General features: G+C 41.3%; 1 protein-coding gene across 2 annotated transcripts in view; it reads left to right on the top strand.

Moving 5' to 3' along the window:
• The window catches only part of NMNAT2 (nicotinamide nucleotide adenylyltransferase 2), a 175,864-nt gene that overhangs the window by 15,193 nt on the left and 147,890 nt on the right, over positions 1-12,781 (top strand). The gene's annotated exons all lie outside the window — the stretch shown is intronic.

Genomic DNA, 12,781 nt, shown 5'->3' with positions numbered 1-12,781 from the left:
CTCATTTAAGCAGCAAATGTACTTTCAATTTCATAATTGTAATTTTTCTGGCTGACTCTGTAAATGGCCATGTTCATGGTGGGGATGATTTTCTGGCGGGGATGATTTTCTGGTGTTTGGTTTACAGTGGACATTGATTCACCACACTCTGGCTAACGCTGGACATTTATCTGCTGTTGAACATTAGGTATATTTTCTCAGAACACATTTATCCTTTTCTTGTTTCATAGCTACCTCCTTCTTTAAATTTAATACCTTATATACCTTATATTTGAGGATTAGAAAATTAGCACTCCAATTGCATCAGGCTTTTACATGGTGCTCGGGCAGTCGTATCTAGTTTTTCTGCAGCACCTCACTTCCCTCCGAACATTGATAGCACTTGGTTTGTACCTCTCTTATAGCACTTAGCACATTGTGCTGTGGGTTGTAGCTATTTCTGTCCATGCCTCATATTATCCATCAGATATAAGCTCTAGGCAAGGTCATGTGGGTTTTTTTGTATCTCCTAGGGTGCCTAGCACCGTGTTCTAGGAACATGGAGATACTTTAAATATTTAGCAAATGAATGAATGATTAAACTGTTAGGAATATTCAAAATCTCAACATCTAGGCAAAATAGATGATCAGAAAAAAAGGCAAGCATTTAGGAACCCGAAAATACAGGAAAACAGAGATTCAAGCAAGACAGGACTGAAAAAACAGGACAGATAGCAAACACGAGGTGCCAGTGACTTAGGGACTTCAAAATCAAGATAATTCTTGCCTCAAGATGGAAAAGCTCATGCTTCTTCCCAGATATCCACAGTGGGAACTGCAAGTCACGTTTGGGAGCTATGAAGTGTGCAACTTGGCAGGAGTGAAAAATACGGAGTCAAGTGTCCACTGGACACTTCAGGCAGGTGCATGGGACATGCAGGAACGATTTTTCAGTGAGGCAAAAGTAGGTTTAAGAGTGGCAGATCAAGCCAGGTGCGGAGGCTCACACCTATGATTCCAGCACTTTGGGAGGCTGAGGCTGGTGGATCACTAGGTCAGGAGTTCGAGACCAACCTGACCAACGTGGTGAAACCCCATCTGTACTAAAAATACAAAAATTAGCCAGGCCTGGCAACACACGCCTGTAATCCCAGCTACTCAGGAGGCTGAGGCAGGAGAATCGCTTGAACCCAGGAAGTGGAGGTTGCAGTGAGCTGAGATCTCACTACTGCACTCTAGCCTAGGTGACAGAGCAAGACTCTGTCTCAAAAAGAAAAAAAAAAAAGGAATGACAGAGCAGTTGAGTTTCTTTTTTATTCAGTCGCAGTTTGAAAAAAGTTTTGGGCACATGGCACCTAGTGAAGTGAAGCTTTGTAAACTACTTACTGTACTTTGAGCAGACCAAACAAAAACCATTGGTTTATCAATTAAGTTTGCATCTTCAGAAATCACAGAATCTCTGTTTGAAGCAGATTTCAAAATTGTGCAGATAGTCTTCCAGTTCTGAAATCCCTTTTAAAACATCTTTACAAGTATCTGTCCAATCTCTTCTTGAGATCTTTCAGGTCCAGAGAATGCACTATTTTCCAAAGCAGCCAAATAGCATTTGGCACAATTGCACTTTTTTCAAGATTGTCCCTTCTATCAAGCTGACACTGGGCTTCTGAGACTCCCATGTGTTGGACCTAGTTCTTTTCCTCAAGATCCATGCAGCAAGTTTAATCTATCTTCCACTGAGAGACATTCAAATAGGTGGAGACAGCTACTCTGTCCCAGCACCCTTCTCTTTCGGCTTCACAAGCTCTAGTTCTTTTTATCTGGATGTCATTACATTCCCAGTCTTCATAGCATTCTGTCTTATCTCCTTTAAACATACCTTCATTGTCTACATCCCTCTATTCAATTCAATTTGTGATGCTGCATTCTGATGTGGCCTGATTGTGCTGTCTTATCTATCATTGAACTTAGCATAGCGAGTAATCCCTTTATTTATGGCACTCTCTCTCTTCCTAAATGAATCAAGTTAGGTAAGCTATAGCTACTTGCATGATAAAATGTCCTGACATTCTGAAAAATGTGTCATTTGGTGGAGTAACTGCTAAGCTATTCCAATTTATTAAAAAGTCTGACTGGTGTATTGTCAAGATGTGGTACCTTCCAGAACTTTGGGGGTCAGAGCACATACTTAGTTGTGTGAGATGTCAACCACACACTGGGAATAACATCCTGCCTTTGGAATAGCAAAGACACTTTGCACGTTCCCAGGCAGGGCTGAGACTAAGCGTTTCTGAATTCTGGAATTATCAAGTTTGTTTTTAGATATTTCACTGAAAGGGCTGTTATTTTTAAAACAAGTTCTCTTGGAGTGAGACCTTGTCTCTACAAAAAACAAAAAACAATAAAACTAAAAAGAGTTCTGTTGAAAGCTCCAATCAACTCTTGTCCATGTCTTAAAGTCTCAGTTTTGTCAAGCTCCTCCCTCCTGGCCATGTGGTAGACGCTTCCCTGTTCCCAGGGCTCCCATGTAAGCGGCTAAATGACCTTGTTCCCTGCAATGATGACTTTGTCCCAACAGAGGTGGATAGTGTCATATTTACATTGGTTGAAGTGGAATCTTTTAAAAACCAAATAATAAAAAAGCCATTTTTTCTTATGAAAAATTCTAAACATATGCAAAAATAAACAGAACAATACAACAATGAACTTGATGTACTTATCACCCAGCTGCAATAATTATCAATTCCGTCCTCATTTTGATGTGCTGATACCCCTACCCACTTCCCGATCCTTGCCCTATATTATTTTGAAGCAAATCCTAGAATCCTATTGTCTCGAAGGTGAGATCCTTTCTTTCATTATTATTATTTTTTTAAGACAGAGTCTTGCTCTGTCACCCAGGCTGGAGTGCAGTGGTGCCATCACAGCTCACTGCAGCCTTGACCTCCTGGGCTCACGTGAGCCTTCCACCTCAGCCTTCTAAGTAGTTGGGACTACAGGCACATTCAACCAAGTCTGGCTAATTTTTGTATTTTTTGTAGAGATGCGGTTTCACCATGTTGCCCAGGCTGGTCTCAAACTCCTCGGCCCAAATGATCATCCCACCTCGTCCTTCCAAAGTCCTGGGATTACAGGCTTAAGCTACCGCGCCTGGCCTGAGATCCTTTTAGTTGGTACATAATTTCTTTTCTGTCTATCTGACCTGCATTTACAGACAGGATGTTTTTCCTCCCCATTTTGCATTTGTTTGCTTGACCATTTGGGTTGCAGACAGGACTGGTAAGGGAAGATGTCTAATTCCAATCTTTGAGCAGATATAATAATGCTTCCACTCTAGACCAACAGCGGGTGACAATTTAGCATTGACATTGCCTGTAAAGCATTGTCTTTCACATCTTTCTCATATCATGAGGGGCCTCCAAGGCTTCCCTCCAGAGTAGAGCTCCTACTGGACACAATGGGCCATTCTTCCCGTGAAATGGAGCATTTAGTTCTCTATCTTTTCAAAGCCATGAATGTCTGTGTTAGAAGATGTTCCTGTATCAGTGGTTTTCAACTTGGAGCCCCTCAACAGCCAGCGTTTCTCATCAGTCAGAAAAAGGGTCTGGGAAATGCTTCCAGTATTTCTAAGCATATGCATTCCCCCTCAATATGGCACAGGCTAACTAAGTATAATATTACATTTCTAAGACTGGGTACAGTGGCTCACGCCTATAATCCCAGCACTTTGGGAGGCCAAGGCGGGTGGATTACCTGAGGTCAGGAGTTCAAGGTCAGCTTGGCCAACATGGTGAAACCCCATCTCTACTAAAATACAAAAATTAGCCGAGTGTGCACCTGTGGTCTCAGCTACTCAGGAGGCTAAGGCAGGAGAATCACCTGAACCTGGGAGGCAGAGATTGCAGTAAGCTGAGATTGCGCCACCATACTCCAGCCTGGGCAACAATGTGAGACTCCATCTCAAAAAAAAAAAAAAAAAAAATTACATTTCTGGGCTTTTGCCTGAATTATTATCAGTTTGGTGAGATAAACTCCTGCTGATCAGGAGTACTAATGGGTAGTTATAGATATCTTTGATGAACAAAAATAGGGACCTTTTTTCTTCTATTTCTTCGCAAGAGGAGAAAAATAATTAAACAAATCCTGTTTGGTGACAAGGTTGTCTCCTGTAATAGCATTTGAATTCTTGGCTTCTGTCTGGCCTGACTTTAACCCCCCGTAAAGAATTGAAATAAAGTCCTTCTTACTGATTCCCTAATCCTTCTCTTATGCTGCATTAAATCAACTTTTCAATGTGTATTGTCATGCAATTTTGTTATCATTTGCATTTAAATGTAGTGAATAAAGAACTCCCTGCTGAACCCCTTGTGGAATGTTTAAACCCAACATCCCAGTTTGCCCAGTAAATCATATGGCTATGAATATTCATTAAAAAGGCCTGAACAACTTCTCCATGTGGAATTTGCCCTTCGCACTGCACTTGCTTTGTTACGATTGGTTCTTTGTGGTTTCATCTGTTGTTGTACTGAGCTCTCACAGTGGATGGAAGGAATGGTGGGGAGGTGGGTAAGGGCAGTTTCCTGAGTGGGGACTCCCCATGGCTACTGAGATGCTTTAGTGCCATTTTTTGGGGGGGGGGTTATTCTTCTTCACTTGTCCCTTCCCCCAACTTAATAGAACCCACAGTAATTTACACACACACATTTCTTTTACATGCAAATTGACTTATTTCAGGCTATTGCGATTAAACATTTTTTTGTTGTTGTTTAAAGAAACTGAGAAACGACATGTTTCTGCAGTCTTGAAAAGTTTGGGAGGGAGGAAATAGGAATAAGATATGATGTTGTTTGGCTGGGCGCAGTGGCTCATGCCTGTAATCCTAGCACTTTGGGACGCCGAGGCCAGTGGATCACCTGAGGTCAGGAGTAGGAGACCCGCCTAGCCAACGTGGTGAAACCCCGTCTCTACTAAAAATACAAAAATTAGCTGGGCGTGGTGGTGGGCATCTGTAATCCCAGCTACTCAGGAGGCTGAGGCAGGAGAATTGCTTGAACCTGGGAGGCGAGATCAAGTCCTTGTACTCCACCCTGGGTGACAAGAGCGAAACTCCATCTCGGAAAAAAAAAAAAAAAAAAAGATATGATGTTGTTTATGCATGACATGATGTTTTACTGCATGACAGCAGCTTTGGGGTAAAGTCCAATCTGCAGAGATTAAAGGAATGGGCAAGAGGAAAGAAAAGCCAACTTGTCAGTTAGGTGATACTCAGCTTCCTTTCCCCTCCCTTTTTGAATTATCCCCAGAGGTTACCTGTCCAAAGACCTTTGTGGGAAATTACAGATATTCCTCCTGCCTTGAGGGAGTGGAACAGGGAGCTGCAGTGGCCTGACATTCTGAAAAAATTTTTTGGCCTGTGTTGTGAGTAACTCTGAGTATCCCCTCCGATAAATAATCACTATAAATTAATATGTGAACTAATATTTATCAAGCATGTTAACAAAAAAACAATCAAATGGGTCAGAATCTAGTTTAAAGAGAGTTTATTCGAGTGCAGAGTTTGAGGATAGCCACCTGGAATGCACAGATTTCCGAAAATGGAAGTCAGTATTCTGAAGCATAGAAGTTTGAAAATCATTTATACAGACAAATTTTAGGGAAGGCTAACAAAATTTCAACATCTTTCTATATAACTCTTAATGCATAGTTACAACTACTGGATTAGTAAAGATGGTCTTATTCTTTTAGGAAAGATAATATTTGACTTTCCACACTGAAGATTTGACAGTCGTAGGGTCTTTGGCACCACCTGAGTCTGAGTTAGGTTCAGGACAATAAAGGAGGCAGTTAATCTATAACAAAGATCAACTATTTGAAGGGAAGGAGGTCTGATCTCTGGTCTCTCCCAGTCATTTAAGAACAAGAACAAAGAAGAAGAGAGTCAGCCTATAATCTAAGATATAGAAGTTGCAAACATGCTATGTGACTCAGTCTCTAGGGCTTAACTACCCTCTTAGCATTTTTTTAAAATTATACTTTAAGTTCTAGGGTACATGTGCACAACGTGCAGTTTTGTTACATCTGTATACATTTCTTCACAAGGCCTGTCATGGGGTGGGGTGAGGGGGGAGGGATAGCATTAGGAGATATACCTAATGTAAATGAAGAGTCAATGGGTGCAGTCACCCCATGACAGGCCCCAGTGTGTGATGTTCCCGATCCTGTGTACAAGTGTTCTCATTGTTCAGTTCCCACCTATGAGTGAGAACATGCAGTGTTTGGTTTTCCGTCCTTGTGATAGTTTGCTGAGAATGATGGTTTCCAGCTTCATCTGTGTCCCTACAAAGGACATGAATTCATCCTTTTTTATGGCTGCATAGTATTCCATGGTATATATATGCCACATTTTCTTAATCCAGTCTATCATTGATGGACATTTGGGTTGGTTCCAAGTCTTTGCTATTGTGAATAGTGCTGCAATAAACATACATGTCCATGTGTCTTTATAGTAGCATGATTTATATTCCTTTGGGTATATACCCAGTAATGGGATTGCTGGGTCAAATGGTATTTCTGGTTCTAGATCCTTGAGGAATCGCCACACTGTCTTCCACAATGGTTGAACTAGTTTACAGTCCCACCAACAGTGTAAAAGTTTTCCTATTTCTCCACATCCTCTCCAGCACCTGTTGTTTCCTGACTTTTTAATGATCGCCATTCTAACTGGTGTGAGATGGTCTCTCATTGTGGTTATGATTTGCGTTTCTCTGATGGCCAGTGATGATGAGCATTTTTTCATGTGTCTGTTGGCTGCATAAATGTCTTCTTTTGAGAAGTGTCTGTTCATATCTGTTGCCTACTTTTTGATGGGGTTGTTTGATTTTTTCTTGTAAATTTGTTTAAGTTCTTTGTAGATTCTGGATATTAGCCCTTTGTCAGATGGGTAGATTGTAAAAATTTTCTTCCATTCTGTAGGTTGCCTTTCACTCTGATGGTAGTTTCTTTTGCTGTGCAGAAGCTCTTTAGTTTAATTAGATCCCATTTGTCAATTTTGGCTTTTGTTGCCATTGCTTTTCATGTTTTAGTCATGAAGTGCTTGCCCATGCCTATGTCCTGAATGGTATTGCCTAGGTTTTGTTCTAGGGTTTTTATGGTGTTAGGTCTAACATTTAAATCTTTAATCTATCTTGAATTTACTTTTGTATAAGGTGTAAGGAAGGGATCCAGTTTCAGCTTTCTACATATGGCAAGCCAGTTTTCCCAGCACCATTTATTAAATAGGGAATCCTTTCCCCATTTCTTGTTTTTGTCAGGTTTGTCAAAGATCAGACGGCTGTAGATGTGTGGTATTATTTCTGAGGGCTGTGTTCTGTTGCATTGGTCTATATCTCTGTTTTGGTACCAGTACCATGCTGTTTTGGTTACTGTAGCCTTGTAGTATAGTTTGAAGTTAGGTAGCATGATGCCTCCAGCTTTGTTCTTTTGGCTTAGGATTGTCTTGGCAATGCAGGCTCTTTTTTGGTTCCATATGAACTTTAAAGTAGTTTTTCCAATTCTGTGGAGAAAGTCATTGGTAGCTTGGTGGGAGTGGCATTGAATCTATAAATTACCTTAAGTAGTATGGCCATTTTCACAATATTGATTTTTCCTATCCATGAGCATGGATTGTTCTTCCATTTGTTTGTGTCCTCTTATTTCATTGAGCAGTGGTTTTTAGTTCTCCTTGAAGAGGTCCTTCACATCCCTTGTAAGTTGGATTCCTAGGTATTTTATTCTCTTTGAAGCTATTGTGAATGGGAGTTCACTCATGATTTGGCTCTCTGTTTGCCTGTTATTGGTGTATAGGAATGCTTGTGATTTTTGCACATTGATTTTGTATCCTGAGACTTTGCTGAAGTTGCTTATCAGCTTAAGGAGATTTTGGGCTGAGACAATGGGGTTTTCTAAATATACAATCATGTCATCTGCAAAGAGGGACAATTTGACTTCTTCTTTTCCTAACTGAATACTCTTTATTTCTTTCTCCTGCCTGATTGCCCTAGCCAGAACTTCCATCACTATGTTGAATAGGAGTGGTGAGAGAGGGCATCCCTGTCTTGTGCCAGTTTTCAAAGGGAATGTTTCCAGTTTTTGCCCATTCAGTATGATATTGGCTGTGGGTTTGTCATAAATAGCTCTTATTATTTTGAGATACATCCCATCAATACCTAGTTTATTGAGAGTTTTTAGCACGAAGGGCTGTTGAATTTTGTTGAAGGTGTTTCCTGCATCTATTGAGATAATCATGTGGTTTTTGTCTTTGGTTCTGTTTGTATGCTGGATTATATTTATTGATTTGCATATGTTTAACCAGCCTTGAATCCCAGGGATGAAGCCAAATTGACAATGGTGGGAATCAAATTGCTTTTTGATGTGCTGCTGGATTTGGTTTTCCCATATTTTATTGAGGATTTTTGCATCCATGTTCATCAGGGATATTGGTCTAAAATTCTTTTTTTGTTGTTGTGTCTCTGCCAGGCTTTGGTATCAGGATGATGCTGGCCTCATAAAATGAGTTAGGGAGGATTCCCTCTTTTTCTATTGATTGGAATAGTTTCAGAAGGAATGGTAGCAGCTCCTCTTTGTACCTCTGGTAGAATTCGGCTGTGAATCTGTCTGGTCCTGAAGTTTTTTTGGTTGGTAGGCTGTTAATTATTGCCTCAGTTTCAGAGCCTGTTATTGGTCTATTCAGGGATTCAACTTCTTCCTGGTTTAGTCTTGGGAGGGTGTATGTGTCCAGGAATTTATCCATTTCTTCTAGATTTTCTAGTTTATTTGCATAGAGGTGTTTATAGTATTCTCTGATGGTAGTTTGTATTTCTGTGGAATTGGTGGTGATATCCTCTTTATCATTTTTTATTGCATCTGTTTGATTCTTCTGTCTTTTCTTCTTTATTAGTCTTGCTAGCAGTCTATCAGTTTTGTTGATCTTTTCAAAAAACCAGCTCCTGGATTCATTGATTTTTTTGGAGGGTTTTTTGTGTCTCTATCTCCTTCAGTTCTGCTCTGATCTTAGTTATTTCTTGCCTTCTGCTAGCTTTTGAATGTGTTTGCTCTTGCTTCTCTAGTTCTTTTAATTGTGATGTTAGGGTGTCAATTTTAGATCTTTCCTTCTTTCTCTTGTGGGCATTTAGTGCTATAAATTTCCCTCTACACACGGCTTTAAATGTGTCCCAGAGATTCTGGTATGTTGTATCTTTGTTCTCATTGGTTTCAAAGAACATCTTTATTTCTGCCTTCATTTCATTATGTACCCAGTAGTCATTCAGGAGCAGGTTGTTCAGTTTCCATGCAGTTGAGCAGTTTTGAGTGAGTTTCTTAATCCTGAGTTCCAGTTTGATTGTACTGTGGTCTGAGAGACAGTTTGTTATAATTTCTGTTCTTTTACGTTTGCTGAGGAGTGCTTTACTTCCAACTATATGATGAATTTTGGAATAAGTGGGATATGGTGCTGAGAAGAATGTATATTCTGTTGATTTGGGGTGGAGAGTTCTGTAGATGTCTATTAGGTCTGCTTGGTGCAGAGCTGAGTTCAATTCCTGGATATCCTTGTTAACTTTCTGTCTCGTTGATCTGTCTAATGTTGATAGTGGGGTGTTAAAGTCTCCCATTGTTATTTTGTGGGAGTCTAAGTCTCTTTGTTGGTCTCTGAGGACTTGCTTTATGAATCTGGGTGCTCTTGTGTTGGGTGCGTATGTATTTAGGATAGTTAGCTCTTCTTGTTGAATTGATCCCTTCACCATTATATAATGGCCTTCTTTGTCTCTTTTGACCTTTGTTGGTTTAATGTCTGTTTTATCAGAGACTAGGATTACAACTCCAGCTCTTTTTTTGTTTTCCATTTGCTTGGTAGATCTTCCTCCATCCCTTTATTTTGAGCCTATGTGTGTCTCTGCTTGTGAGATGGGTTTCCTGAATACAGCACACTGTTGGTTCTTGACTCTTTATTCAATTTGCCAGTCTGTGTCTTTTAATTGGAGCATTTAGCCCATTTAGAATTAAGGTTAATATTGTTATGTGTGAATTTGATGCTGTTATTATGATGTTAGCTGGTTATTTTGCTCATTAGTTGATGCAGTTTCTTCCTAGCATCAATGGTCTTTACAATTTGTCACGTTTTTGCAGTGGCAGGTACCGGTTGCTCCTTTTCATGTTTGGTGCTTCCTTCAGGAGCTCTTGTGAGGCAGGCCTGGTGGTGACAAAATTGCTCAGAATTTGGTTGTCTGTAAAGGATTTTATTTCTCCTTCACTTACGAAGGTTAGTTTGGCTGGATATGAAATTCTGGGTTGAAAATTCTCTTCTTCAAGAATGTTGAATATTGGCCCCTACTCTCTTCTGGCTTGTAGAGTTTCTGCCAAGATATCCACTATTAGTCTGATGGATTTCCCTTTGTGGGTAACCCAACTTTTCTGTCTGTCTGCCCTTCACATTTTTTCTTCATTTCAACTTTGGTGAATCTGACAATTATGTGTCTTGGAGTTGCTCTTCTCAAGGAGTATGTTTGTAGTGTTCTCTGTATTTCCTGAATTTGAATGTTGGCCTGCCTTGTAGGTTGGGGAAGTTCTCCTGGATAATATCCTGAAGAGTGTTTTCCAACTTGGTTCCATTCTCCCCGTTACTTTCAGGTACACCAATCAGACGTAGATTTGGTCTTTTCACATAGTCCCATATTTCTTGGAGGCTTTGTTCATTTCTTTTTACTCTTTTTTCTCTAAACCTCTCTTCTTGCTTCATTTCATTCATTTGATCTTCAATCACTGATACCCTTTCTTCCACTTGATCGAATCGGCTACTGAAGCTTGTGCATGCGTCATGTAGTTCTCATGCCATGGTTTTCAGCTCCTCAGGTCATTTAAGTTCTCCTCTACACTGTTTATTCTAGTTAACCATTCATCTAATCTTTTTTCAAGGGTTTTAGCTTCTTTGCGATGGGTTCAAACATCCTCCTTTAGCTCAGAGAAGTTTGTTATTACCGATTGTCTGAAACCTTCTTCTCTCAACTCGTCAAAGTCATTCTCCGTCCAGCTTTGTTCCATTGCTGGCAAGGAGCTGCGTTCCTTTGAAGGAGAAGAGGCGCTCTGATTTTTAGAATTTTCAGCTTTTCTGCTCTGGTTTCTCCCCATCTTTGTGGTTTTATCTACCTTTGGTCTTTGATGATGGTGATGTACAGATGGAGTTTTGGTGTGGATGTCCTTTCTGTTTGTTAGTTTTCCTTCTAACAGTCAGGACTCTCAGCTGCAGGTCTGTTGGAGTTTGCTGGAGGTCCACTCCAGACTCTGTTTGCCAGGCTATCACCAGCGGAGGCTGCAGAACAGCAAATATTGCAGAACGGCAAATGTTGCTGCCTGATCCTTTCTCTGGAAGCTTCATCTCAGAGGGGCACCTGGCTGTATGAGGTGTCAGTCAGCCCCTACTGGGAGGTGCCTACTAGTTACGCTACTCGGGGTCAGGGAACCACTTGAGGAGGCAGTCTGTCTGTTCTCAGATCTCAAATTCCATGCTGGGAGAACCACTACTCTCTTCAAAGCTATCAGACAGGGATGTTTAAGTCTGCAGAAGTTTCTACTGCCTTTTGTTCAGCTGTGCCCTGCCCCCAGAAGTGGAGTCTAGAGGCAGACAGGCCTCTTTGAGCTGTGGTGGACTCCACTCAGTTCAAGCTTCCCAACCGCTTTGTTTACCTACTCAAACCTCAGCAATGGCGGCCACCCCTCCCCCAGCCTCATTGCTGCCTTGCAGTTCGATCTCAGGCTGCTGTGCTAGCAGTGAGTGAGGCTCCGTGGGCATGGGACCCTCAGAGCCAGGCACAGGATATAATCTCCTGGTGTGCTGTTTGCTAAGACTGTTGGAAAAGTGCAGTATTAGGGTGAGAGTGTCCTGATTTTCCAGGTACCGTCTGTCACGGCTTCCCTTGGGTAGGAAAGGGAATTCCCCAACCCCTCATGCTTCCCGGGTGAGGTGATGCCCCACCTTGCTTTGGCTCATGCTCCATGGGCTGCACCCACTGTCCGACAAGCCCCAGTGAGATGAACCCAGTACCTCAGAAGGAAATGCAGAAATCACCCACCTTCTGTGTCGCTCACACTGGGTGCTGTAGACTGGAACTGTTCCTATTCGGCCATCTTGGAACCTGGTAGTCCCTCTTAGCATATTATACATTTAGAGGGTCCTGAAATTTTCTTTTCTTTTACAAGCACTTACTATGTGCTAGGAGCTGTTTTAAGTGATTTCCTTTTCTTACCTCATTTAATCCTTACAACAATCCCATTATCATCCCCATTCAGCCAATGATCAGAGAGGTTAGGCAACTTGTGTCAAGTTGATACCAGTGGGATAGGAGAGGTCCACAAACACTAGCAGAACCTCAACCCTGGCTGGTATCCAGGGTCTTGACACTGTCATGAGAGGGAATTCAAGGATGGGTTGGAAAACAGTGAAAGTATGGAGATTATTGCAAAGTAAAAAGTATACACTCAAGAAAGGGAAGTGCAGGCATATTTTCTGTTCTCCTGATACCACCCTTGTCTCAACACCACACAGCAAGTGTTTGGTGGGCAGAAATGTAGACCCATGTGCTTTGACTCTGGAGGTCACAGTTTTGACTATTGCAAGATTCTGCCTTGCTCATTTGTTGAGTGTGAAGGTGTTAGCAGCAGAATGTATCCGAGTCACATGGTACCAAAATATGTTAGTGGCAGCAAATTCATACAGGTCTGCAGCAACCTCAATTCTTGCCTCATCAGAAGAAAGAACTCGACTGAGGGGCATAAG

The sequence above is a fragment of the Macaca mulatta genome, chromosome 1, assembly GCF_049350105.2.
Source record: "Macaca mulatta isolate MMU2019108-1 chromosome 1, T2T-MMU8v2.0, whole genome shotgun sequence".
Lineage (NCBI taxonomy): Eukaryota > Metazoa > Chordata > Mammalia > Primates > Cercopithecidae > Macaca > Macaca mulatta.
Note: the sequence above shows the minus strand (reverse complement) of the source record. Positions and strands in the feature narration are given on the sequence as shown.